This window comes from Urtica dioica, chromosome 8 (assembly GCF_054948205.1).
Source record: "Urtica dioica subsp. dioica isolate 48M chromosome 8, U.dioica_male_clone48M_v1_H2, whole genome shotgun sequence".
Classification (NCBI taxonomy): domain Eukaryota; kingdom Viridiplantae; phylum Streptophyta; class Magnoliopsida; order Rosales; family Urticaceae; genus Urtica; species Urtica dioica.
The window spans coordinates 42,113,860-42,140,257 of record NC_142763.1 but is presented as its reverse complement, the minus strand read 5'-3'; positions in this window follow the sequence as shown (position 1 = coordinate 42,140,257).

Below are 26,398 nucleotides of genomic sequence, written 5' to 3'. Positions count from 1 at the left end.
TTGTGAGGTCTCTTCTTAGATCCAGAGGTGGAGGCTCTGTGCTTAGTAGCACGAGCCTCTCTTTGTTTCCTCTTTCTCTTGGTGAGACCTTCAGCAGTGTGAAGCTCCTTTATTAGCTTGGTAACAGTGTACTCTAGCTTGTTCATGGAGTAGTTCAATTTGAAGGTATCGAAAGATTCGGGGAGAGTTTCAAAGATCATATCTATTTTGGTCTCCTCATCAATCTCACATCCTAGGATTTCCATCTCATACAGGTAACTAATGATCAGCATCATATGGTCCCTGACAGGAGTCCCAACCTTCATGCGACAGTTCATAAACTGTCTGACTGCTTGTTGTCTGACCTGACGATTTTGCCTTCCAAACATCTCATGGAGATTGTAGAGCATGTCGCCGGCTTTTTCAATGTCACGATGTTGCTGTTTCAGCTCATTGTTCATAGATGCTAAGATATAGCACCTCACGATCTCATCGGAGCGGAGCCAGGCCACCAAGGCGTCTTTGTCCTCTCGAATCAAATCATCATTTGTTTGAGGAGGACACGGGGTGGTGAGTACCCATTTGTGCTTGTTAATGGTAAGGACGATGTCGAGGTTACGTATCCAATCTACGTAGTTTTTTTTTTCGAGTTTGTTCAAGGAAAGGATGGTGTAGAGATGGTTGAGAGACATGTTGCCTAATTAAGAGTTGAAACAAGTTTATGATTAGTCTTCGGTTTAGGATTTACGTTTGTTTAAGACTTGATAAAATCCAAAGGTGTTATAAACCAAATGATAATTTACTCCATCAAGAGAAGGCCGCAAAAAATCTCATTTATAAGTAAATGACACATCATTAATGCTTAGCCAAGATGTTAATACACCAATTTTGACCAGCCACCTTTTAAATTGGTTTGATCGCTCATATCCTTTCGCAGAGCTTCAAGGGAGGATTACTAGGGATTGAGTCTAAGTGTGCAACTAACCACTTAGTCCAAAAGATCAACTTTGAAAAAACAATCCCCCGAGAGGAGGCCTTGTCTTCATCGTCTCACTCTCGGACGTAGTTCATTGAGCAATGATCGAAGCAAAAACGCCATAGAGTACTCCCATTGATGAGAGGGTCACAAGAGTGACTCTTAGTCTCACGTTAATTGCTTCTTTCATTAGTGTTGGGGATCGTGGGTTACAAACAACAAGTATAACCCTCCCACTTAGTTTTTGGAGTTGGTACATCGACTCTTATAAGTTCGGAAACAGATTACCTAATTATAGAGCGATAGAGCGGACAACTAAAAAAGAATCCTACAGGTTCATGTTAAGAGAGTTTTAGTGCATAAAGGCACAATGTACATACTCGGATCTATTCCTATTTTCTATTCGGGGAAAGTGCATGAGGGAAGTGTGAACTTCAACTCACTCGAACACTTGAAAGTTTGAGATTACACATCTTTTTATTTTTCGGCTTGTCTACGAAGAGACCTCCCACTCAAATTTTCAAAACAATATAGATTTTGAACATATGTGATATAGATATAGTTTTGAAAATATTTTGAAAACTTATTTGATATGGATGACAAAATATTTTCGAGTTTGAAAATGAAAACGGTTTTTCAAAATTCAAACTAGTTTTGTAAAAATTCAATTTCAATTAAACTTTCAAAAATCAAAACATTTTACTCTTTCACATTATGTTTATAATATTATAAAAAACATTTTTTCTCTAGAAAATTTTCTCATTAGAGTTCTATAACAAATGGTAGTGGGGCTGAAAATCCGGATTTCTAAAAAACTGGACTTTCGGAACAGCCGCGCACCTCGGAGTAAAATCGCCATAACTGGCGGCTCCAAAGTCCTTTTGACCCGAAACCAATTGCATTGGAAAGAGGACAAAAAGATATTTAAGTCGATTCAAGAATCATTGAATTTCGAATTCAGAGCTGAGAGTTATACCACTTTTACTGCGGGTTTTCTCGAGCTCGAAGAAAACTGGAAATAATTAATGGTCGGACTTTGAGTGCGAAAAAAGGAACGAGTGTAACGGAACGTTTTAGGAAGTTGTTAAGGCTTTTATTTGTGTTTTATTAACATGGTATAAAAGAAATAACAGCAAGCATAAAACAATTCAAGCAAACAAAAGAAACTAGTAAGACAAGAAAACTAGTCACAAAATTTACTCGAAATTTTCTCAAATTTAAAAACACACGTTTTTTAATATAAAAATGAAAAACTTTTAGAACCGATTCTAATGTGTTATAATAACATGCCAAACTCATAGAAAATTAACATGATTTTTAATTTAAAGGCAAGAGCAATAAATTAAAAAAATCTAAGAAAACAATTCTAACTTGTCACAAAATTAGTAAACTTTCGAAAACGATTTTACTAACCTAGATAAAGATGTACATGCATATTTTTGACCATAGTGCTGATACCATTTGTTGGAATTGATCTAGGGTTTAAGAAAAAGTTTAACGCTTCGGGGAAGCGGCGGAATTTAAAAATTTTCTTTTTGACAAGTAAAACGATTTTACTAACCTAGACAAAGAGCAAGTACGTGTAAATGAAAACTATTATGAGGATTAAAATTTACTAACTTTTTTAGAAGCTTGAACGTTGATGACCTTCGGAAGGATGAAAACTTTCGTCTCCCCTCGCATCACGTCTCTCTTCTTTCCTCGGGAACTTGAGCTACCACGAAAGTTTCTATCACAAGAATCATTCGAGAAAGAAAGGAATTAGTGTGTGGGCACTTTTAAACACGACGACTCAAGAACAAGTCTTAGAGTCGAAGAGCTAAAACACTAGGTTAAATGCGCACCTAGGTGCCAAAACAAAAACCGAAAATAACTTGAGAGAGAGAGAGAGAGAGAGGATCGGCCACAAGGTCTAGAAAGAGAAGCTCTCAATCTCTAACTTATGTGGAATGAATAAAATGAAGGGAATGAGGGTCCTATTTATAGGAGAAGGGTTGGCCTTGGAAAGAAGTAGTTTCCTCTTATTTTCCAAGCCTTCATGAGCAATCCTTTATTGCCCATAACTTCCTCATTCACACGGCCAAGAGAGGGCTTCTAGAAGCCTTGGATTTGTTTTCTCTTTTGTTCTCTCTTGCTTGGTGGCCGAAATTCCCTTTCCTCATGGAGGAAATTTGTTTCCTCTATTTCTTTTGGCAAGTATCTTGATACATCAATGCACAAAATAAATCCCTCTTTCTCGCTATGGTATGCACGAAATTGCCTTCTAGAACATGCTTCTAGATGTTTCTTTATTTGTTCATGACAATATAAGAAAAGCCCATTAAGAATTTCCAAGTAAAATTCTATGAAATGAAATTAATCCTCAAGGCCCAATTACACTAATATGGCCGAGAAAAAATTATTTCATTTGTCAGCATATGACAATGTCAAAAAATTTATTGACATTCATTTCGTCCTATGTCCAAAAAGACAAAAAATACCCTTTTGACAATTTTCGTAAAACTTGTCTCGTTCTTGTTTTGACTTAGCTTCTAGTTTAACTATTCCTACTCGATATGATTTGTGACAGTGATCTCATGGATCCAAATGAACAAAGCTTAAGCTAAAATACTTGGACTCAAAAGTTCACAAACCTTTTCCAAGTTTAGCTTAATGTCAACTGACTCCACTAAAGAGTTGACACTAAAAATCTCTCGGTTCAAATGAATTTATTTTCTACTCAAGAATTCAACCAAATTGTAATGAGTGGATCCACTGAATATTATCTATGTTTACCCTTCACGAATATCATCAGCTAGTCGGGATTTACAAAATTACCATTTTAACCTTTTAGCTGTTATTTCCTCAACTCCTTTGTCGCTTGTGAATAAGTCAGAAACAATGTATTGACGAGGAGCTAACAAGTCATATTGTTTAATCCAAAAGAGTCAAGACTCAATTTGGACACTGGCCAGTTCATTTATTCACATTCCAAGGAACAAAGCATGAGGTGATATACATTGCATTTCAGCAATCTTGTACATGAATTCCATATCTATGAGAACTTCACAAAGTTACTCATGACATCTTCGTAATTAGTACTTCACCAATAGGTCCTGTTCGGAATCACATAGTGAGTCTGGACTCTGACTTTCTCAAATGAGAATATGTAAGCTATGAAATGACATGTCTCATTTCAGGATTAAGGTAAGAATGATGCAATTCATACGTAGTGACTTCGAGACATAAGAGGTTAAATGGTTTGTTCTTATCTTGTCTCTAGAAGTGCACTGGTTAATTCAGTATTGTCGGAAGATACCTAATAGAACTATAGAGTCTCTAACTCTCAATGTCGCATAACCAGACATCATAGATTCTCCTAACAATCGTACTGAGGTTAATAGTCCTTTGACCCTTAGATTGCGAATATATCGTTTTAAGCAAACTACAAAGAGTTTGTTCATGCAAATCTACATTTGTCTCTTCGTACGTTGTTAGGTTTGTTTATGGACTAAAGACTAAGGTTTTATCATAAAACTTCAAACAGACAAGGTAGAATGAATGAACGTTTCAACTTTTATTAATAAATAAGCAAATACAAGCAAGAGTCTTTGTGAGACTATATTACATCAAATGTACATAAATAGACACTACTACTCTTCTTGTGGTCACGATTGACTGCAAAGGATCCATCACCTTATCAATATTAGATGCTTGAGAGAGCAACAGAGTCCGGTTCTTCCTATCTCGAAAGATTTGGATTCCCACAATGTACACGGTTTCACCTAGATCCTTCATATCGAATTGCTTTGCTAGCCAGACCTTAAACTCAGATAACTTACCCACATCATTACCTATGAGTAATATATCATCGACATATAGTACCATAAACACAACTTTACCTTCGTGCATTATCTTATAAACACACGGCTCATCTATTGACTTCTCAAAGCCGAAGCTTATCTATTGATTCTAATGTGTTTTAATAACGACCCCAACTCATAGAAAATCAACATGATTTTTAATTTAAAGGCAAGAGCAATAAATTAAAAAAAAACAAGACAACAATTCTAAGTTGTCACAAGATTAGTAAACTTTCGAAAACGATTTTCAAGCTCATAATTTTAAATACATGTACATGCATATCTTTGACCATAGCTCTGATACCATTTGTTGGAATTGATCTAGGGTATAAGAAAAAGTTTAACGCTTCGGTAAGCGGCGGAATTTTAAAAAATTTCGTTTGACAAGTAAAACGATTTTGCTAACCTAGACAAAGAGCAAGCACATGTAAATAAAAACTATTATGAGCATAAAATATTACTAACCTTTTTGGAAGCTTGAACGTTGATGAGCCTTCGGAAGGTTGATAACGTTCGTCTCCCCTCGCAACACGTCTCTCCTCTTTCCTCGCAAACTCGAGCAACCACGAAAGTTTCTATCACAAGAATCACTCGAGAAAGAAAGGAATTAGTGTGTGGGCAGTAACACGACGAATCAAGAACAAGTCTTGGAGTCGAAGAGCTAAAATACTAGGTCAAATGTGGACCTAGGTGCAAAAACAAAAATGAAAAGAACTTAGAGAGAGAGAGGAGTGGGCGGCCAAAATGTCTAGAGAGAGAGTCTCTCAATCTCTAACTTATGTGGGATGAGAAAACAATGAGAATGAGGGCCCTATTTATAGGAGATGGGTTAGCCTTAGAAATAGGAGTTTCCTTTTTTTTCCAAGAATTCACGAGCTATCTCTTCTTGCCCATTTTCTCCATATGCGCGCAACATGTCTATTCCCTTATGGGATTTGTTTCCTAATTTGTTTCCTGTTCCTTGCTTGTCTTGGCCGCCCATATCCTTTCCTCCTAGAAGAAATTTGTTTCCTCTTTTTCTTTTGGCAAGTATCTTCATACATTTATGCACAAAATATTCTCTCTTTTCCTTTGGCTAGTGGGCGCCCAACACCTTCTAGAAAAGGCTTCTAGAAGTTTTTCCATTTGTTCATGACAACATGAAAAAAGCCCATTAAGAATTTTCAATAAAATTCTTATGAAATGAAATTAATCCACAAGGCCCAATTAAATCAATATTGGCCGAGTGGTCATCATATGACCTTGTCAAAAAATTTATTTACATTCATTTAATCCTATGTCCAAAAAGAACAAATGAACAATATTGGCCGAGTGGTCATCAAATGACCTGGTCATCTAGTTTAACTATTCCTACTCGATATGATTTGTGACAGTGACCTCATGGATCCAAATGAACAAAGCTTGAGCCAAACACTTGGACTCAAAAGTTCACAAACCTTTTCCAAGTTTAGCTTAATGTCAACTGACTCCACTAAAGAGTTGACACTGGAAATCTCTCTGTTCAAATGAATTTATTTTCTACTCAAGAATTCAACCAAATTATGATGAGCGGATCCACTGAATATTATCTATGTTTACCCTTCATGAATATCATCAGCTAGTCGGGATTTACGAAATTACCATTTTACCCTTCTAGCTGTTATTTCCTCAACTCCTTTGTCGCTTATGAATAAGTTAGAAACAATGTATTGACGAGGAGCTAACAAGTCACATTGTTTCATACAAAAGAGTCAAGACTCAATTTGGACACTGGCCAGTTCATTTATTCACACTCCAAGGAACAAAGCATGAGGTGATATACATTGCATTTCAGCAATCTTGTACATGAATTCCATATCTATGAGAACTTCACAAAGTTACTCATGACATCCTCACAACTTAGTACTTCACCAATAGGTCCTGTTCGGAATCATATAGTGAGTCCGAAATCTGACTTTCTCAAATGAGAATATGTAAGCTCTAAAATGGCATGTCTCATTTCAGGATTAAGGTAAGCATGATGCAATTCATACGTAGTGACTTCAAGACATAAGAGGTTATATGGTTTGTTCTTATCTTGTCTCTAGAAGTGCACTGGTCAATTCAATACCTTTGGAAGATACCTAGAAGAACTATAGAGTCTCCAACTCTCAATGCCCCATAACCAGAATCATAGATTCTCCTAACAATCGTACTGAGGTCAACAGTCCTTTGACCCTTAGATTGTGAATATATAGTTTTAAGCAAACTACGAAGAGTTTGTTCATGCAAATCTACATTTGTCTCTTCGTAAGTTGTTAAGTTTGTTTATGGACTAAAGACTAATGTTTTATCATAAAGCTTCAAACAGACAAGGAATAATGAATGAACGTTTTAACTTTTTATTAATGAATAAGCAATTACAAGCAAGATTCTTCATGAGACTTTATTACATCTAATGTACAAAATAAATACTACAACTCTTCTTTTGGGCACCATTGACAACAGACGGAATTTGGTTTAGAATATATGCGGCTGTTTCGAGGGCATATCCCCAAAACGAAAGAGGGAGTGATGAGTAACTCATCATTGATCTAACCATCTCCATAAGAGTTCAGTTTCTTCTCTCTGACACTCCGTTTTGTTGAGGTGTGCCAGGTGCAGTAAGCTGAGAAGCGACAACTTCTTCTTTAAGAAAGTCATCGAATTCTCCAGACATATACCGACCTCCTCGATCAGATTGAAGGGTTTTGTTATGTTTTCTAGTTTACTTTTCCACTAAAGCCCTAAAGACCTTAAATAGATTAAAGGTCTCGGATTTGTGTTTGAGCAAATGGAAAAAACAGTATCTTGAGTAATCATCAGTGAAGGTAACGAAGTATTCGTATCCTCCACGTGCCTGTTGACTAAGCGAACCACATACATCAGAATGTACTAGTTCCAGCAACTCAGTGGCTCTGCGAGCCTTATCGGAGGAAGGTCGCTTGGTCATTTTTCATTCTATGTAAGATTCAGAAGTATGTAGTGAACCTATTGCAGAGTTTTGGAGTGGATCATCCCTCACAAGTCTCTTAATCCTGTCTAGACTGATATGGCCAAGCCTTAAGTGCCAGAGATATGTTGATTTTATTATATCGCAGGATTCAAATAGTTTGATACTCTTTGGCTCGCTAACTAGATCATTATCTATTTCGGGTCTAAAAGAGAAGGTTTAGTGGGATAGATGTAGAAAAGAGCATTATTCATACATGCATCAGTGACAAAAGAATAAGCAGGAAACGAAATACGAATTTCATTCTTAATGAACTTTAAAAAATAATCTTCCTTAAGAAGACGTGCAACAGATATTAAGTTCTTTTCCAAAGGAAGGAATGAAATAAACATTTTTCAAGTTTAAAGTACGGTCTTCAAAAGACAGCGTAACGGATCCCACAGCCTTCGCAGACACCAGGCTCCCATCACCCCATTTGAAACAGAACTCGCCTTCCTCTAAGCTTTTGGTTTTCTTGAAATCAGTCAAGGAACAACAAATATGGTTAGTAGCAGCGGAGTCAAGAATCCACGTTAATACATGATCAACTACTAAGCATGCTTCGGTAATTAGGACAATACTATGTTCCTTTGCTTTGAGATAGGCAGGACAGTTCTTCTTCTCGGCCTTGTGAGGTCTCTTATTAGATCCAGAGGTAGAGGCTTTGTGCGCAGTAGCATATGCCTCTCCTTGGTTCCTCTTTCTCTTAGTGAGACCTTCAACAGTGTGAAGCTCCTTCATTAGCTCGGTAACAGTGTACTCTAGCTTGGTCATAGAGTAGTTCAGCTTGAAGGTATCGAAAGATTCGGGGAGAGTTTACATGATCGTATACTTTTTTTTTCTCCTCATCAATTTCGGATCCTAGGATTTCCATCTCATTCAGGTAACTAATAATCAGTATCATATGGTCCCTTACAAGAGTCCCAGCCTTCATGCGATAGTTCATAAACTGTGTGATTGCTTGTCATCTTGCCTGACGCCCTTGCCCTGCAAATATCTTGTGGAGATCATAGAGCATGACAACGGCTGTCTCAATGTCACGATGTTGCTGTTTTAGCATATTGTTCATAGATGCTAAGTTATAGTACCTCACAATCTCATCGGAGTGGAGCCAGGCCGCCAAGGCATCTTTGTCCTCTTGAGTTGAATCATCATTCGTTTGAGGACAACACGGGGTGGTGAGTACCGATTTGTGCTTGTTAATGGTAAGTATTATGTCGAGGTTACGTTTCCAATCTATGTAGTTCTCGCTTTCGAGTTTATTTGAGGAAAAGATGATTGAGATAGGGTGGAGAGACATTTTGCTTAAGAATTGAAACAAGTTTATGATTAGCCTTTTGGTTTAGGATTTAAGTTTTTAACATTTGATAAAATCCAAAGGTGTTATAAACCATACGATAATTTACTCCCTCAAGAGAAGGCCGCAAAAAATCTCCATTTATAAGTAAATGACACATCATTAATGCTTAGCCAAGATGTCAATACACCAATTTTGACTAGCCACCTTTTAACTTGGTTTGATCACTCACATCCTTTCGCAGAGCGTCAAGGGAGGATTACTAGGGATTGAGCCTAAGTGTGCAACCAACCACTTAGTCCAGAAGATCAACTTTGAAAAACAATTCCCCAAGAGGAGCCTTGTCTTCATCGTCTTATTCTCGAACGTAGCTCATTGAGCAATGATCGAAGCAAAAACGCCATAGAGTACTTCCATTGTAGAGAGGGCCACAAGAGTGACTCTTAGTCTCACGTTAATTACTTCTTTCATTATTGTTGGGGATCGTGGGTTACAAACAACAAGTATAACCCTCCCACTTAGTTTTTGAAGTTGGCACATCGTCTTTATAAGTTCGGAAACAAATTTCCTAGTTATAGAGCGATAGAATGGACTACTAGAAAGGAATCCTAGATCTTCATGTTCAAGGAAGAGCAGTGTCAGTGCATAAAGGCACAAGGTACATACTCGGACATTTTCCTATTTTCTATTTGGGAAAGTGCATGAGGGTAGTGTGAACTTCAACTCTCGAACACTTGAAAGTTTGAGATTATACATCTTTATTTTTCGGCTCGTCTAAAAGGAGACCTCCTACTCAAATTTTCAAGTGCATATCTATTTTGAACATATGTGATATAGATATAGTTTTGAAAACATTTTGAAAACTTATTTGATTTGGATGACAATATTTTCAAGTTTGAAAGCGAAAACGGTTTTTCAAAATACAAAACATTTTAATCTTTCACATTATGTTTATAATCTTATAAAAAATAATTTTGTTCAAGGAAATTTTCTCATTAGAGTTCTATAACTCATGGTAGTGGGGCTGAAAATCCGGAATTCTAAAAAAAACTGGACTTTCGAAACAGTCGCGCACCTCGGAGTAAAATCGCCATAACTGGCAGCTCCGATGTCCTTTTGTTATCTGGATACACGGGGATATATAAAACTCCCCTTATACGCATAGGACATCATTAATAGAGCCTTAACGTTTGGAATAATGATCAATGATTTTTGAATAATGGCGGTCCTTTCCGTAATTTCTTGTTCTAATGCTGGCTCTCTACGGTTAAGAAATATCCAAACATGGAAACAACTACAAGACCAGTCGAATTGCATTGGAAAGAGGACAAACAGACCTTTAATTTGATTTAAGAATCATTAAATTTCGAATTCAGAGTTGAGAGTTATGCCACTTTTACTGCGAGTTTTCTCGAGCTCGAATAAAACTGGAAATAATTAAAGTTCGAACTTTGAGTGCGAAAAAAGAATCGAGTGTAACATAACGTTTTAGGAAATTGTTAAAGCTTTTATTTGTGTTTTATTAATATGGTAATAACATGGTATAAAAGAAATAACAACAAGCATAAAACGAATCAAGTAAGTAAAAGAAACTAGTAAGACAAGATAACTAGTCACAAAAATTTACCGAAATTTCTCAAACTTTAAAAACCACGTTTTTCATTATAAAAAATTAAAAACATTTAGAACTTTAATAACATCCCAAACTCATAGAAAATCAACATGATTTTAATTTAAAGGAATGAGCAATAAATTAGAAAAAATCTAAGAAAACAATTCTAACTTGTCACAAAATTAGTAAACTTTCGAAAACGATTTTAAGCTCATAATTTTAATTACATGTACAGGCATATCTTTGACCATAGCTCTGATACCATTTGTTGGAATTGATCTAGGGTTAAGAAAATATTTAACGCGTCGAGCAAGTGGCAGAATTTAAAAAGTTTCTTTAAAACAAGTAAAACGATTTTACTAACCTAGACAAAGAGCAAGTACATATAAATTAAAACTATATATGAGCATTATAAGTTTACTAACCTTTGAGAAGCTTGAATGTTGAGAAGCCTTAGGAAGGTTGAAACATTCGCCTCCCCTCGTACCACGTCTCTCTTCTTTCCTCGGGAACTCGAGCAACCATAAAAGTTTCTATCACAAGAATCACTCGAGAAAGAAATGAATTAGTGTGTGGGCACTTTTAAACACGACGACTCAAGAAAATTTATCAAAGTTGAAGAGTTTAAACACTAGGTCGAATGTGGACCTAGGTGTCAAAACAAAAACGAAAAATAACTAGAGAGAGAGAGAGGGGCGGCCACCACAAGGTCTAGAGAGAGAAGCTCTCAATCTCTAAGTTATGTGGGATTAGAAAATAATGAGAATGAGGCGTCTATTTATAGGGGAGGGATTACCTTCAATAAGGTAGTTTCCTCTTCTATAGAATATCACATATTCATGAGAAAATTTTGCCTCTTTCTCCTTCCATATGGACGTGCAACCTAATAGTGCAAGTCCTTGGATTTGTTTCCTCTTTTATCTTGCTACTCCCTTGACTTGCTTGGCCACCCACTTCTATTTCCTTCTAGAGGAAATTTGTTTCCTCTTTTTCTTTTGGCAAGTATCTTGATACATTAATGCACACAATTTTTATCTCTTTCTCTTTGGGTTGGACGAATTAGAGCTTCTAGAAGGGTCTTCTAGATTTTTCTTTATTTGTTCATGACAACTTAAGAAAAGCACAATAAGAGTTTTCAAATAAAATTCCACGAAATGAAATTAATCCTCAAGGCCCAATTATCTTAATCTTGGCCGAGTGAAATTTATTTCACTTGTCATCATATGAAAATTTCAAAAAAATTTATTGACATTCATTTCGTCCTATGTCCAAAAGGACAAAAATACCCTTTAGACAATTTTCGTAAAACTTGTCTCGTTCTTGTTTTGACTTAGCTTCTAGTTTAAATATTCTTACTCAATATGATTTGTGATAGTGACCTCATGGATCCAAATGAACAAAGCTTGAGCTAAACTACTTGGACTCAAAAGTTCACAAACATTTTCCAAGTTTAGCTTAATGTCAACTGACTCCACTAAAGAGTTGATATTGAGAATCTTTCGGTTTAAATGAATTTATTTTCTACTCAACAATTCAACTAAATTGTGATGGGTGGATCCACTGAATATTATCTATGTTTACCCTTCATGAATATCATCAGCTAGTCGGGATTACCAAATTACCATTTTACCCTTCTAGCTGTTACTTCCTCAACTTCTTTGTCACTTGTGAATAAATTAGAAACAATGTATTGAAAAGAGTCATGACTCAATTTGAACACTGACCAGTTCTTTTATTCACATTCCAAGGAACAAAGCATGAGGTGATATACATTGCATTTTAGCAGTCTTGTATATGAATTCCATATCTATGAGATCTTCACGAAGTTACTCATGACATCTTCATAAATTTGTACATCACCAATAGGTACATCTTCATAAATTTGTACATCACCAATTGGACATTGAAATCACCATTTACGGCATTTATTGTCGCTCGTTTTCGGACAACTATTTAGGAGCCTCAAGAGGTTAGACCCAAGGCCGGACCGAGTGGTCTCGCTTTGGCTCGAGCGTGTCGGACTTGGTATCCCAAATCATCCCTTTGCTATCAATAATCCCTGAGTTCGTCGAAACACCCGAAACAAGAGAAGAACACGCGAACTACAAAGGGAAAACAGAGGGGGGGCCTCTGTTTACCTCTCCGACGCTCAACATTAGGAGGATTGAGGCAGGATATAGAGGGTTTAGTGTTTAGAGGGCTGAAGGTTGACAGAAACGAGTGAAGTATGAGTCCGACAGGGTTTAAGTACTCAATTTCGGATTACCTGGGTCAAGGGAGGGACCCTTGTATTTATAGGCGACCAAGGGGTGGTTTGAAGACCCCTTGGCTGAGTGGAGGTTGAGTGAGGTGAGTCTGGCTTCCCGAGCGCCGGTCGAGTGGAGCGTCCTTGGCCTCCCGAGTACCGGCCGAGTGAGGGGCAAGTAGAGGTTGAGTGAGGTGAGCCTCAACCTCCCAAGCGCCGGCCGAGTGGAGCGTCATCTACTTCCCGAGTGCCGGACGAGTGATGGGCAAGTGGAGGTTGAGTGAGGTGAGCCTCGACCTCCCGAGGGCTGGCCGAGTGGAGCGTCCTCGACCTCCCGAGTGCTGGCCGAGTGAGGGGCAAGTGGAGGTTGAGTGAGGTGAGCCTCTACCTCCCGAGCATCGGCCGAGTGGAGCGTCCTCGGCCTCCCGAGTGCGGCCGAGTAAGAGGCAACTGGAGGTTGAGTGAGGTGAGCCTAGATATTCCGAGCGCCGGCCGTGTGGAGCGTCCTCGGCCTCCCGAGTGCCGGCCGAGTGAGGGGCAAGTGGAGGTGGAGTGAGGTGAGCCTCGACCTCCCGAGCGCCGGCCGAGTGGAGCGTCCTCGGCCTCACGAGTGCCGGTCGAGTGGGGGGCAAGTGGAGGTTGAGTGAGGTGAGCCTCGACCTCCCGAGCGCCGGCCGAGTGGAGCGTCCTCGGCCTCCCGAGTGCCGGCCAAGTGAGGGCCAAGTGGAGGTGGAGTGAGGTGAGCCTCGACCTCCCGAGCGCTGGCCGAGTGGAGCGTCCTCAGCCTCCCAAGTGCCGGCCGAGTGATAGGCATGTGGAGGTTGAGTGAGGTGAGCCTCAACCTCCCGAGCGCCGGCCGAGTGGAGCGTCCTCGGGCTCCCGAGTGCCGGCCGAGTGAGGGGTAAGTGGAGGTGGAGTGAGGTGAGCCTTGACCTCCCGAGCGCCGGCCGAGTGGAGCGTCCTCGGCCTCACGAGTGCCGGTCGAGTGGGGGGCAAGTGGAGGTTGAGTGAGGTGAGCCTCGACCTCCCGAGCGCCGGCCGAGTGGAGCGTCCTCGGCCTCCCGAGTGCCGGCCGAGTGAGGGGCAAGTGGAGGTGGAGTGAGGTGAGCCTCGACCTCCTGAGCGCCGGCCGAGTGGAGCGTCCTCCGCCTCCCGAGTGCCGGCCGAGTGAGGGGCAAGTGGAGGTTGAGTGAGGTGAGCCTTGACCTCCCGAGCGCCGGCCGAGTGGAGCATCCTCGGCCTCCCGAGTGCCGGCCGAGTTAGGGGCAAATGGAGGTTGAGTGAGGTGAGTCTCGACCTCCCGAGTGCCTGCCGAGTGGAGCGTCCTCGGCCTCATGAGTGCCGGCCGAGTGAGGGGCAAGTGGAGGTTGAGTGAGGTGAGTCTCGACCTCCCGAGTGCCGGCCGAGTGGAGCGTCCTCGGCCTCCCGAGTGCTGGCCCAGTGAGGGGCACGTGGAGGTAAAGTGAGGAGAGTCTCGACCTCCCGAGCGCCGGCCGAGTGGAGCGTCCTCGGCCTCCCGAGAGTTGGCCGAGTTAGGGGCAAGTGGAGGTTGAGTGAGGTGAGTCTCGACGTTCGGAGCGCCGGCTGAGTGGAGCGTCCTCGGCCTCCCGAGTACCGGCCGAGTGAGGGGCAAGTGGAGGTTGAGTGAGGTGAGTCTCGACCTCCCAAGCGCCGGCCGAGTGGAGCGTCCTCGGCCTCCCGAGTGCCGGTCGAGTGAGGGGTGTTGTCGGCCCGTCGACGACCTACAGGGGCAAAGATGTCAATAGATGTCACGGTTCGGAGAACCACTTGAAAACATTGTATTATTGGCCAGTTCGGAGAAACAAAAGAAAACGGTAACAACACGTCCCAGCCGGCCAAGTCTCGTCCGGTTGACTCCCGGCCGGTCAAATCCCGTCTATGGGCCGACTCCCGGCTGGCCAAGTCCCTTCCGGTCGACTCCCGGCCGGCCAAATCCCGTCCGGCCGACTTCCGGTCGGCCATGTCCCGTCCGGCCGACTCCCGGCCGGCCAAGTCCTGGCCATCCAAGTCCCGACCGGCTGACTCCCGGCCGGCCATGTCCCGTCCGGTCGACTCTCGTCCGGCGCCCGGGAGGTCGAGGACGCCCCACTCGACCGATGCTTGGGAGGTCGAGGCTCGGCCTCCACTCGCCCTCTTGGGCTCAACCTCCACTCGTCCTCTCGGGGTCAACCTCCACTTGCCCTCCCGGGCTCAACCTCCATTCGCCCTTCGGGCTCGGCCTCCACTCGCCCTCCTGGGCTCAACCTCCACTCGCCCTCCCGGGCTCAACCTCCACTCGCCCCCGTCATGCTCTACTCGGCCAAAGGGGTCTCCAAACCACGCCTATAAATACAAGGGCCCCTCCCTTGGTCCAGGTAATCCATTTTTGAGTCCCGAAGCGCTGTCGAACTCGTACTTCACTCGTTTCGCTCATCTTTGGCCTCTCACCCTCTAAAACCTCTATACTCCACTTCAATCCCACTAATGTTGAGCGTCGGAGAGGTAAACAGAGGCACCCCCTCTGTTTTCCCTTCCTAGTTCACCTGTTCTTTCTTCCTGTTTAGGTACTTGGACGAACCCAAGGGACATTCACAGCTAAGGGACGACTTGGGATACCAAGTCCGACACGCTCGAACCCGAACGCGACCACTTGGTCCGGCCTTTGGTCGAACCGTTTGGGGCTCCTAAATAGTTGTCAGAAAATGAGCGACAACATTTTGGCGCTAGAAGGAGGGGACCTCCCGACCTTGGCGGCGCTCTCCCTTCCAATCCTTTTCTTCCCACTTCTACGACTCTCGAGAGATGAGTCAAGTTCCCGCTACCTTCGCTGACGCTCGAGCGACGGGCTCGAGGTACGGCCCCCGAAGCCTCGCGCACCATCTAGGAGGGCAACCTCGTGACAATGAGAGCCACCCCCGTGGCTCGGGGAATGACCCCAAGGCCGTGCTCCGAGAGGACACGTCTCGAAGGCTTGCCGAGCTCCTAGACCGTCCCAGCGTCGACGACGCACTCATCACCGACCTCCTTGGCTACAACAACGTCGACGACGTCAGCTATAATAACAAAGATCCCCACCATGTAGCGGAATAAAAAACCAGCGAGACGAACCCCATCCACGCTACTCACGAGAGTGAGAGCGCACGCACGCCTTCAAGGGGACACCCTCAGGCGACCGCGTCAAGGCATGAATCGTTGGGTGAACACGCACGTGCGCCCCCGAGGGGACACCTTCGAGAGACCACGTCAAGGCGTCAAAGCTCGCACAATACCCGAGGACGCTCAATCTCGTGGTCCCGAAAGGGATGCTCCAAGCTCACCATTTGCGTCCGAAGAGATGACGACATCAAAGGTCGTGGCGCCCGTCGAGGACGTCGCTTGAACGACATATCCTTGCCAAGGGTGATAGGGACGGCCAACGGAGACTTGAGAGACCACCTCAATTCCCGAAGGGAATCCTATGGATGCGACTTGAGAGAGAAGCTCAACGCCCGACGCGAAACCGCAAGAGAGGCTGCCTTGGGACACCAACCACCCAACGTTGTTGATCACGCACCCAACAAGAAGCGCGCCTCCACAATCGTGGCACCGGCCGCCGGACCCGACTCGCGAAGGAAAAAGCGCAGAAAAGGTCAAGTCCCTAATTACCTTCCTTCTCCGACGCCGAACCAATCCTTCGTCCCACTCAACACGATGCCCGACCGGATCCTGAGCTTACACAGGGAGAAGCTAGGATCTCCGGCCCCGTTGAAGACAGACCCCACGACGAGGGACAAAAGCAAGCAATGCGAATATCACCGAGATCACGGACACGTGACGACCGAATGCTACCAGCTTAGGAAGTGAATTGATTCCCTGATCCTAGGTGGGCATCTCAAAGAGTTCATCACATTCACTAGTGAGGTGACCCCGACCGAGCAACCGACTTGTCAAAGGGGAGAATCCTCTAGCACAAAGACAATGAGATGATGAGCACTGTCTAACACGCGCCTAGCATTCACGGCCACGACCGACACAACTTTCGTCATTGAATTCACGCTTGAGGTTATTGTCATTTTATTTCAAACGTGTAATTTTATTTTCCCTAAAAAGGCCAATTACAAAGGCAAGCTGTAAAACCCTCCTTGTTGCAATGAAAGTTGTCCTACCCATTGTCACATACTATTGTATACCTCCGACGCGAGAGTTTCTTGGTCTTCGTCTCACAAACACAAGAAACTCGGGGGGTTAATAGGGAACAATACTCAATAAAACAATACTCATCAAAACAACGAAAAAAAGGTATAAGAAAGTCTCAGGAGGCCGATGGTTAGGCCGGACGTCCCGAAGAGAGACAATCTACACGACTCCTCGAGTTGAGTTCTGAGTCCACGAGTCGACTAACTACTCCTCGCGCCGACTCTACATGGCTCCTCGAGTTGAGTTCACTCCTCGAGTCGAATACCGAGTCCACGAGTTGGCTGATGAGCCCTCGTGCCGACTCTTCACATGACTCCTCGAGTTAGGTTCACTGCTCGAGTTAAGTTCCGAGTCCAAGAGTCGACGGATAAGTCCTCGAGTTGACTTTACACATAATTCTTCGAGTTAAGTTTGCTCCTCGAGTTGAGTTCCAAGTCCACGAGCTGACTGAGAAGTCCTCGTGCCGACTCGGCACATGACTCCTCGAGTTGAGGTCACTCGTCGAGTTGAGTTCACTCCACGGGTTGAGTTCGCTCCTCGAGTTGAGTTCCGAGTCCACGAACTGACTGAGAAGTCCTCATGATGACTCTACACATGACTCCTCGAGTTGAGCTCGCTCCTCGAGTCGAGTACCGAGTCCACGAGTCGACTAGCTACTCCTCGTGCCGACTCTGCATAACTCCTCGAGTTGAGTACCGAAAATGTGAGTCGACTAACTACTCTTCGTGCTGACTCTACATGACTCCTCGAGTTGAGTTTACTCCTCGAGCCGAATACCGAGTCCACGAGTCGACTAACTACTCCTCGTGCCAACTCTACATCACTCCTCGAGTTGAGTTCACTCCTCGGGTTGAGTTCGATCCTCGCGTTGAGTTCCGAGTCCACGAGTCGACTGATGACTCCTCGTGCCGACTCTGCACACGACTCCTCGGGTTGAGTTCACTCCTCGAGTTGAGTTCCGAGTCCACGAGTCGACTGATGACTCCTCGTGCCGACTCTGCACACGACTCCTCGAGTTGAGTTCACTCCTCGGGTTGAGTCCCGAGTCCATGAGTCGACTGATGACTCCCCGTGCCGACTCTACATGACTCCTCGAGTTGGGTTCACTCCTCGAGTTCAGTTCCGAGTCCACGAGTCGACTGGTGACTCCTCGTGCCGACTCTGCACTGTTGTCAATGGTGCCCACAAGAAGAGTTGTAGTCTTTATTTTGAACATTTGATTCAATAAAGTCTCATGAAGACTCTTGCTTGTAATTGCCTATTCATTCATTAATAAAGTTGAAACGTTCATTCAATCTTCCTTGTCTGAAGCTTTATGATAAAACCATAGTCTTTTAGTCCATAAACAAACTTAACAACTTACGAAGAGACAAATGTAGATTTGCATGAACAAACTCTTCGTAGTTTGCTTAAAACGATATATTCGCAATCTTAGGGTCAAAGGACTATTGACCTCAGTATGATTGTTAGAAGAATCTATGATGTCTGGTTATGAGGCATTGAGAGTTGGGGACTCTATAGTTCTTCTAGGTATCTTCCGAAGGTACTGAATTGACCAGTGCACTTCTAGAGACAATATAAGAACAAACCATTTAACCTCTTATGTCTCGAAGTCACTATGTATGAATTGCATCATGCTTACCTTAATCCTGAAATGAGACATGCCATTTCACACCTTAGTATTCTCATTTGAGAAAGTCAAAGTTCGGACTCACTATGTGATTCCGAACAAGGCCTATTGGTGAAGTACTAAGTTGTGAGTCTGTCATGAGTAACTTTGTGAAGTTCTCATAGATATGGAATTCATGTACAAGATTGCTGAAATGCAATGTATGTCACCTCATGCTTTGTTCCTTGGAGTGTGAATAAATGAACTGGCCAGTGTCCAAATTGAGTCCTGACTCTTTTTGGATGAAACAATGTGACTTGTTAGCTCCTCGTCAATACATTGTTTCTAACTTATTCACAAGCGACAAAGGAGTTGAGGAAATAACAGCTAGAAGGGTAAAATGGTAATTTAGTAAATCCCGACTAGCTGATGACATTCATGAAGGGTAAACATAGATAATATTCAGTGGATCCGCTCATCATAATTAGGTCGAATTCTTGAGTAGAAAATAAATTCATTTGAACCGAGAGATTTTTAGTGTCAGCTCTTTAGTGGAGTCAGTTGGCATTAAGCTAAACTTGGAAAAGGTTTGTGAACTTTTGAGTCCAAGTGTTTAGCTAAAGCTTTGTTCATTTGGGTCCATGAGGTCACTGTCACGAATCACATCGATAGGAATAGTTAAACTGGAAGCTAAGTCAAAACAAGAACGAAAATTGTCGAAAGGGTAATTTTGTCTTTTGAGACATAAGGATGAAATGGATGTCAATAAATTTTGACAAGTTCATTTGATGACTTAATGTCACTCGGCCATAATATGATTAATTGGGCCTTGTGAATTAATTTCATTTCATAAGAATTTTATTGAAAATTCTTAATGGGCCTTTCACATGTTGTCATGAACAAATGAAGAAGCTTCTAGAAGCTCCTTCTAGATGTGAAATGGGCGCCCAAATACCCAAGGGAAAGAGAAATTATTTTGTGCATAAATGTATCAAGATACTTGCCAAAAGAAAAAGAGGAAACAAATTTCCTCTATGAGGAAAGCATAAGTTCGGCCAACACAAGGGAAAGAGAGAGACAAACTAAATGAGGAAACAAATCCAAGGCTTATTGAAGCACATGTTGGACGTGCAAAGCAAGGGAAAAAGAGGAAATAAGATTTCCTCATAAAGGCTTGGAAAATAAGAGGAAACTACTTATTTCCAAGGCCAACCCTTCTCCTATAAATAAGACCCTCATTCCTCTCATTCTATTCATTCAACATAAGTTAGAGATTGAGAGCTTCTCTCTCTAGACCTTGTGGTGGCCGAAATCCTCTCTCTCTCTCTCTTTCTACTTTATTTTCGATTTTTCTTGTTTTGGCACCTAGGTCCTCACTCGACCTAGTGTTTAGCTCTGCGACTTTGAGACTCGTTCTTAAGTCGTAGTGTTTAAAAGTGCCCACTCACTGATTCCTTCTTTTCGAGTGATTTAGTGATAGAAACTTTCGTGGTTGCTCGAGGTGCCGAGGAAAGAAAGAGAGACGTGCTGCGAGGGGAGACGAGCGTTGCAAACTTTCCACAAGCTTCTTCAAAGTTCAAGCTTCAAGAAAGGTTAGTAAACTTCTAGCTCATATTGGTTTTTAATTACATGTACTTGCACTTGTCTAGGTTAGTAAAAACTGTTTTACTTGTAAAAGAAAATTTTTAAAATTCCGCCGCTTACCGAAGCGTTAATTATTTTCTCAAACCCTAGATCGATTCCAACACATGGTATCAGAGCTATGGTCAAAGATTAGCATGTACATGTTTTTAAAATTATGAGCTTGAAAATCGTTTTCGAAAGTTTACTAATTTTGTGACAAGTTAGAATTGTAATCTTAGATTTTTTTTTAATTTATTGCTCATGCCTTTAAATTAAAAACCATGTTGATTTTCTATGAGTTTGGGATGATGTTAAAACACATTAGAATCAGTTCTAAAAGTTTTTAATTTTTTATATTGAAAAACGTGTTTTAAAGGTTTGAGAATTTTCGAGTAAAATTTTGTGACTAGTTTTGTTATCTTGCTAGTTTCTTATTTTTACTTGAATCGTTTTATGCTTGTTGTTATTTATTTTATGCCTTGTTATTACCTTGCTAATAAAACACAAATAAAAGCTTTAAACAACATCTTAAAACGTTCCGTTACACTTGATTCTTTTTCGCACCTAAGTAGGACCAAGCTTTAATTTATTTCTTTTTCTTCGAGCTGGAGTAAACCCGCATTAAAAGTGGCATAACTCTCTGCTCAGAAATCTAAATTTAATGATTCTTGAATCAAATTAAAGCTCTGTCTGTCCTCTTTCCAATGCCACCGGTTTCGGCTCAAAAGGACGTCGGAGCCGCCAGATATGGCGATTTTACTCCGAGGTGCGCGGCTGTCTGAAACTCCAGTTTTTAGAAATCCGGATTTTCAAACCCCACTACCATGAGTTATAGAACTCTAATGAGAAAATTTTCTTGAGCAAAAATGTTTTTCATATGATTATAAACATGATGTGTAAAGATTAAAAGTTTTGATTTTTGAAAGATTAATTGAAATTGAATTTTTACAAAACTAGTTTGAATTTTGAAAGACCGTTTTCACTTTCAAACTTGAAAATATTTTGTCATCCAAATCAAATAAATTTTCAAAATGTTTTCAAAACTATATCTATATCACATATGTTCAAAATCTATATGCTCTTGAAAATTTGAGTGGGAGGTCTCCTTGTAGACAAGCCGAAAAATAAAAAGATGTGTAATCTCAAACTTTCAAGTGTTCGAGTGAGTTGAAGTTCACACTTCCCTCACGCACTTTCCCGAAATAGAAAATAGGAAAAGATCGAGTATGTCCCTTGTGCCTTTATGCACTAATACTGCTCTGAACATGTCCATCTAGGATTCTCTTCTAGTTGTCCGCTCTGTCGCTCTCTAACTAGGAAATTTGTTTCCGAACTTATAAGAGTCGATGAACCAACTCCAAAAACTAAGTGGGAGGGTTATATTCGTTGTTTGTAACCCGCGATCCCCAACACTAGTGAAAGATGCAATAACGTGGGACTAAGAGCCGCTCTTGCGACCCTCACTTAAATGTGAGTACTCCAAGGCGTTATTGCTTCGATCATTGCTCAATGAGCTACATCCGAGAGTGATGCAATGATGGCAAGGCCTCCCCTTGGGGGATTGTTTTTCAAAGCTGATCTTTTGGACTAAGTGGTTGGTTGCACGCTTAGGTTCAATCCCTAGTATCCTCCCTTGAGGCTCTGCAAAAGGATGTGAGTGATCAAACCAATTTACTGTTGTCAATCGTGCCCACAAGAAGAGTTGTAGTCTTTATTTTGTACATTTGATGTAATAAAGTCTCATGAAGACTCTTGCTTGTAATTGCCTATTTATTCATTAATAAAGTTGAAACGTTCATTCATTCTTTCTTTGTTTGAAGCTTTATGATAAAACCTTAGTCTTTTAGTCCATAAACAAACTTAACAACTTACGAAGAGACAAATGTAGATTTGCATGAACAAACTCTTCGTAGTTTGCTTAAAACGCTATATTCGCAATCTTAGGGTCAAAGGACTATTGACCTCAGTATGATTGTTAGAAGAATCTATGATGTCTGGTTATGAGGCATTGAGAGTTGGGGACTCTATAGTTCTTCTAGGTATCTTCCGAAGGTACTGAATTGACCAGTGCACTTCTAGAGACAATATAAGAACAAACCATTTAACCTCTTTTGTCTCGAAGTCACTATGTATGAATTGCATCATGCTTACCTTAATCCTGAAATGAGACATGCCATTTCACACCTTAGTATTCTCATTTGAGAAAGTCAAAGTTCGGACTCACTATGTGATTCCGAACAAGGCCTATTGGTTAAGTACTAAGTTGTGAGTCTGTCATGAGTAACTTTGTGAAGTTCTCATAGATATGGAATTCATGTACAAGATTGCTGAAATGCAATGTATGTCACCTCATGCTTTGTTCCTTGGAGTGTGAATAAATGAACTGGCCAGTGTCCAAATTGAGTCCTGACTCTTTTGGATGAAACAATGTGACTTGTTAGCTCCTCGTCAATACATTGTTTCTAACTTATTCACAAGCGACAAAGGAGTTGATGAAATAACAGCTAGAAGGGTAAAATGGTAATTTAGTAAATCCCGACTAGCTGATGACATTCATGAAGGGTAAACATAGATAATATTCAGTGGATTCACTCATCATAATTTGGTTGAATTCTTGAGTAGAAAATAAATTCATTTGAACCGAGAGATTTTCAGTGTCAACTCTTTAGTGGAGTCAGTTGGCATTAAGCTAAACTTGGAAAAGGTTTGTGAACTTTTGAGTCCAAGTGTTTAGCTCAAGCTTTGTTCATTTGGATCCATGAGGTCACTGTCACAAATCATATCGAGTAGGAATAGTTTAATTAGAAGCTAAGTCAAAACAAGAACGAGACAAGTTTCACGAAAATTGTCAAAAGGGTAAATTTGTCTTTTTGGACATAGCATGAAATGAATGTCAATAAAATTTTTTTGACATGGTCATATGATGGCCTAGATCACTTGGCCATGATGTGTTCATTGGGCCTTGTGGATTAATTTCATTTCATAGAATTTTACTTGAAAAATTCTCAATGGGCTTTTCTTATGTTGTCATGAACAAGTAAAGAAAAATCTAGAAAGGCTTTCTGGAAGCCCTTTGGCCGTCCAACCCAAGAGAATGGGAGACTAATTTCGTGCAGCCCCATAGAGAAAAAGAGAGTTTATTTTGTGCATTGATGTATGAAGATACTTGCCAAAATAAAAAGAGGAAACAAATTTCCTTTAGAAGGAAAGTGCATTTTCGGCCAACTAAGAGAGAAAGCAAATGAGGAAACAAATCCAAAGGCTTCTACAAGCTCATTTGGGCGTGCAAGGGGTATGAGGAAACTACCTTTTGAAGGTAATCCTCCTCCTATAAATACCCCACCTCATTCCTCTCATTTGATTCATTCCACATAAGTTAGAGATTGAGAGACTCTCTCTCTAGACCTTGTGCCGATTTCTCCTCTCTCTCTCTCTAGTTATTTTTGTTTTTGTTTTGGCACCTAGGTCCTCATTTGACCTAGTGGTTTTAGCTCTTCGACTTTGAGACTTGTTCTCGAGTCGTCGTGTTTAAAAGTGCCCACTCACTAATTCCTTTTTTCTCGAGTGATTCATGTGATAGAAACTTTCGTGGTTGCTCGAGTTGGCGAGGAAAGAAAGAGAGACGTGCTGCGAGGGGAGACGAGCGTTGAAACTTTCTAAGAGCTTCTCAAAGATCAAGCTTAAAGAAAGGTTAGTAAACTTCTTAGCTCATATTAGCTTTTAATTACATGTACTTGCTCTTTGTCTAGGTTAGTAAAAAACTGTTTTTACTTGAAAAGAAAATTTTTAAATTCCGCCGCTTAACAAAGCGTTAAACTTTTTCTTAAACCCTAGATCAATTCCAACAAATGGTATCAGAGCTATGGTCAAAGAGATGCATGTACATGTTTTTAAAATTATGGGCTTGAAAATCGTTTTCGAAAGTTTACTAATTTTGTGACAAGTTAGAATTGTAATCTTAGTTTTTTTTTTAATTTATTGCTCATGCCTTTAAATTAAAAACCATGTTGTTTTTCTATGATTTTGGGATGTTTTTAAAACACATTAGAATCAGTTCTAAAAGTTTTTAATTTTTTATATTGAAAAACGTGTTTTAAAGGTTTGAGAAATTTCGAGTAAAATTTTGTGACTAGTTTTGTTATCTTGCTAGTTTCTTATTTTTACTTGAATCGTTTTATGCTTGTTGTTATTTCTTTTATGCCTTGTTATTACCTTGCTAATAAAACAAAAATAAAAGCTTTAACAACCTTCTTAAAACGTTCCGTTACACTCGATTCTTTTTCGCACCTAAAAAGGACCAAGCTTTAATTTATTTCTTTTTCTTTGAGCTGGAGTAAACCCGCATTAAAAGTGGCATAACTCTCTGCTCAGAAATGGAAATTTAATGATTCTTGAATCAAATTAAAGCTCTGTCTGTCCTCTGTCCAATGCCACCGGTTTCGGCTCAAAAGGACATCGGAGCCGCCAGATATGGCGATTTTACTCTGAGGTGCGCGGCTGTCTGAAACTCCAGTTTTTTAGAAATCCGGATTTTCAAACCCCACTACCATGAGTTATAGAACTCTAAAGAGAAAATTTTCTTGAGCAAAAATGTTTTTCATATGATTATAAACATGATGTGTAAGATTAAAAGTTTTGATTTTTGAAAGATTAATTGAAATTGAATTTTTACAAAACTAGTTTGAATTTTGAAAAACCGTTTTCACTTTCAAACTTGAAAAATATTTTGTCATCCAAATCAAATAAATTTTCAAAATGTTTTCAAAACTATATCTATATCACATATGTTCAAAATCTATATGCTCTTGAAAATTTGAGTGGGAGGTCTCCTTGTAGACAAGCCGAAAAATAAAAAGATGTGTAATCTCAAACTTTCAAGTGTTCGAGTGAGTTGAAGTTCACACTTCCCTCACGCACTTTCCCGAAATAGAAAATAGGAAAAGATCGAGTATGTACCTTGTGCCTTTATGCACTAATACTGCTCTGAACATGTCGATCTAGGATTCTCTTCTAGTTGTCCGCTCTGTCGCTCTCTAACTAGGAAATCTGTTTCCAAACTTATAAGAGTCGATGAACCAACTCCAAAAACTAAGTGGGAGGGTTATACTTGTTGTTTGTAACCCACGATCCCCAACACTAATGAAAAGTGCAAGTGTCGCCGGACTAAGAGTCACCCTCGTGGCCCTCTCTTAAATGAGAGTACTCAAGGGCGCTTTGCTCTGATCATTGGTCAATGAGCTACTTCCGAGAGTGAGACGATGATGACAAGGCTTCCCTTCGGCGGATTGTTTTTCAAAGTCAATCTTTTGGACTAAGTGGTTGGTTACACACTTAGACTCAATCCCTAGTAATCCTCCCTCGAGGCCCTGCGAAAGGATGTGAGTGATCAAACCAATTTACAAGGTGGCTAGTCAAAATTGATGTATTGACATCTTGGCTATGCATTAATGATGAGTCATTTACTTATGAAAGGAGACTCGTTGCGGCCTTCCCTCGAAGGAGTAAAGTGTCATTTCGTTCATAACACCTTTGGATTTTATAAAGTCTTAAACAAACTTAAATCCTAAACCAAAGACTAATCATAAACTTGTTTCAACTTTTATAGGCAATATGTCTCCCAACTCTCTCTCTTTCATTCTTTCCTCGAACAAACTCGAAAACGAAAACTACATAGACTCGAAACGTAACCTCGACATAATACCTACCGTTAACAAGCACAAATGGGTACTCACCACCCCATGTCCTCCTCTGACGAATGATGATTCAACTCAAGAGGACAATGACGCCTTAGCGGCCTTGCTTCGATCCGATGAGATTGTGAGGTGCTATATCTTGGCATCTATGAACAATATGCTGAAAGAGCAACATCGTGACTTCGAGACTGCCGCTGACATGCTCTACAATCTCCTTGAGATGTTTGGAGGGCAAAGGCGTCAAACAAGGCTACAAGCAGTCCGACAGTTTATGAACTGTCATATGCAGGCTAGGACTCCTATTGGAGACTTTATGATATTGATCATTAGTCATCTGAGTAAAATGGAAATCCTAGG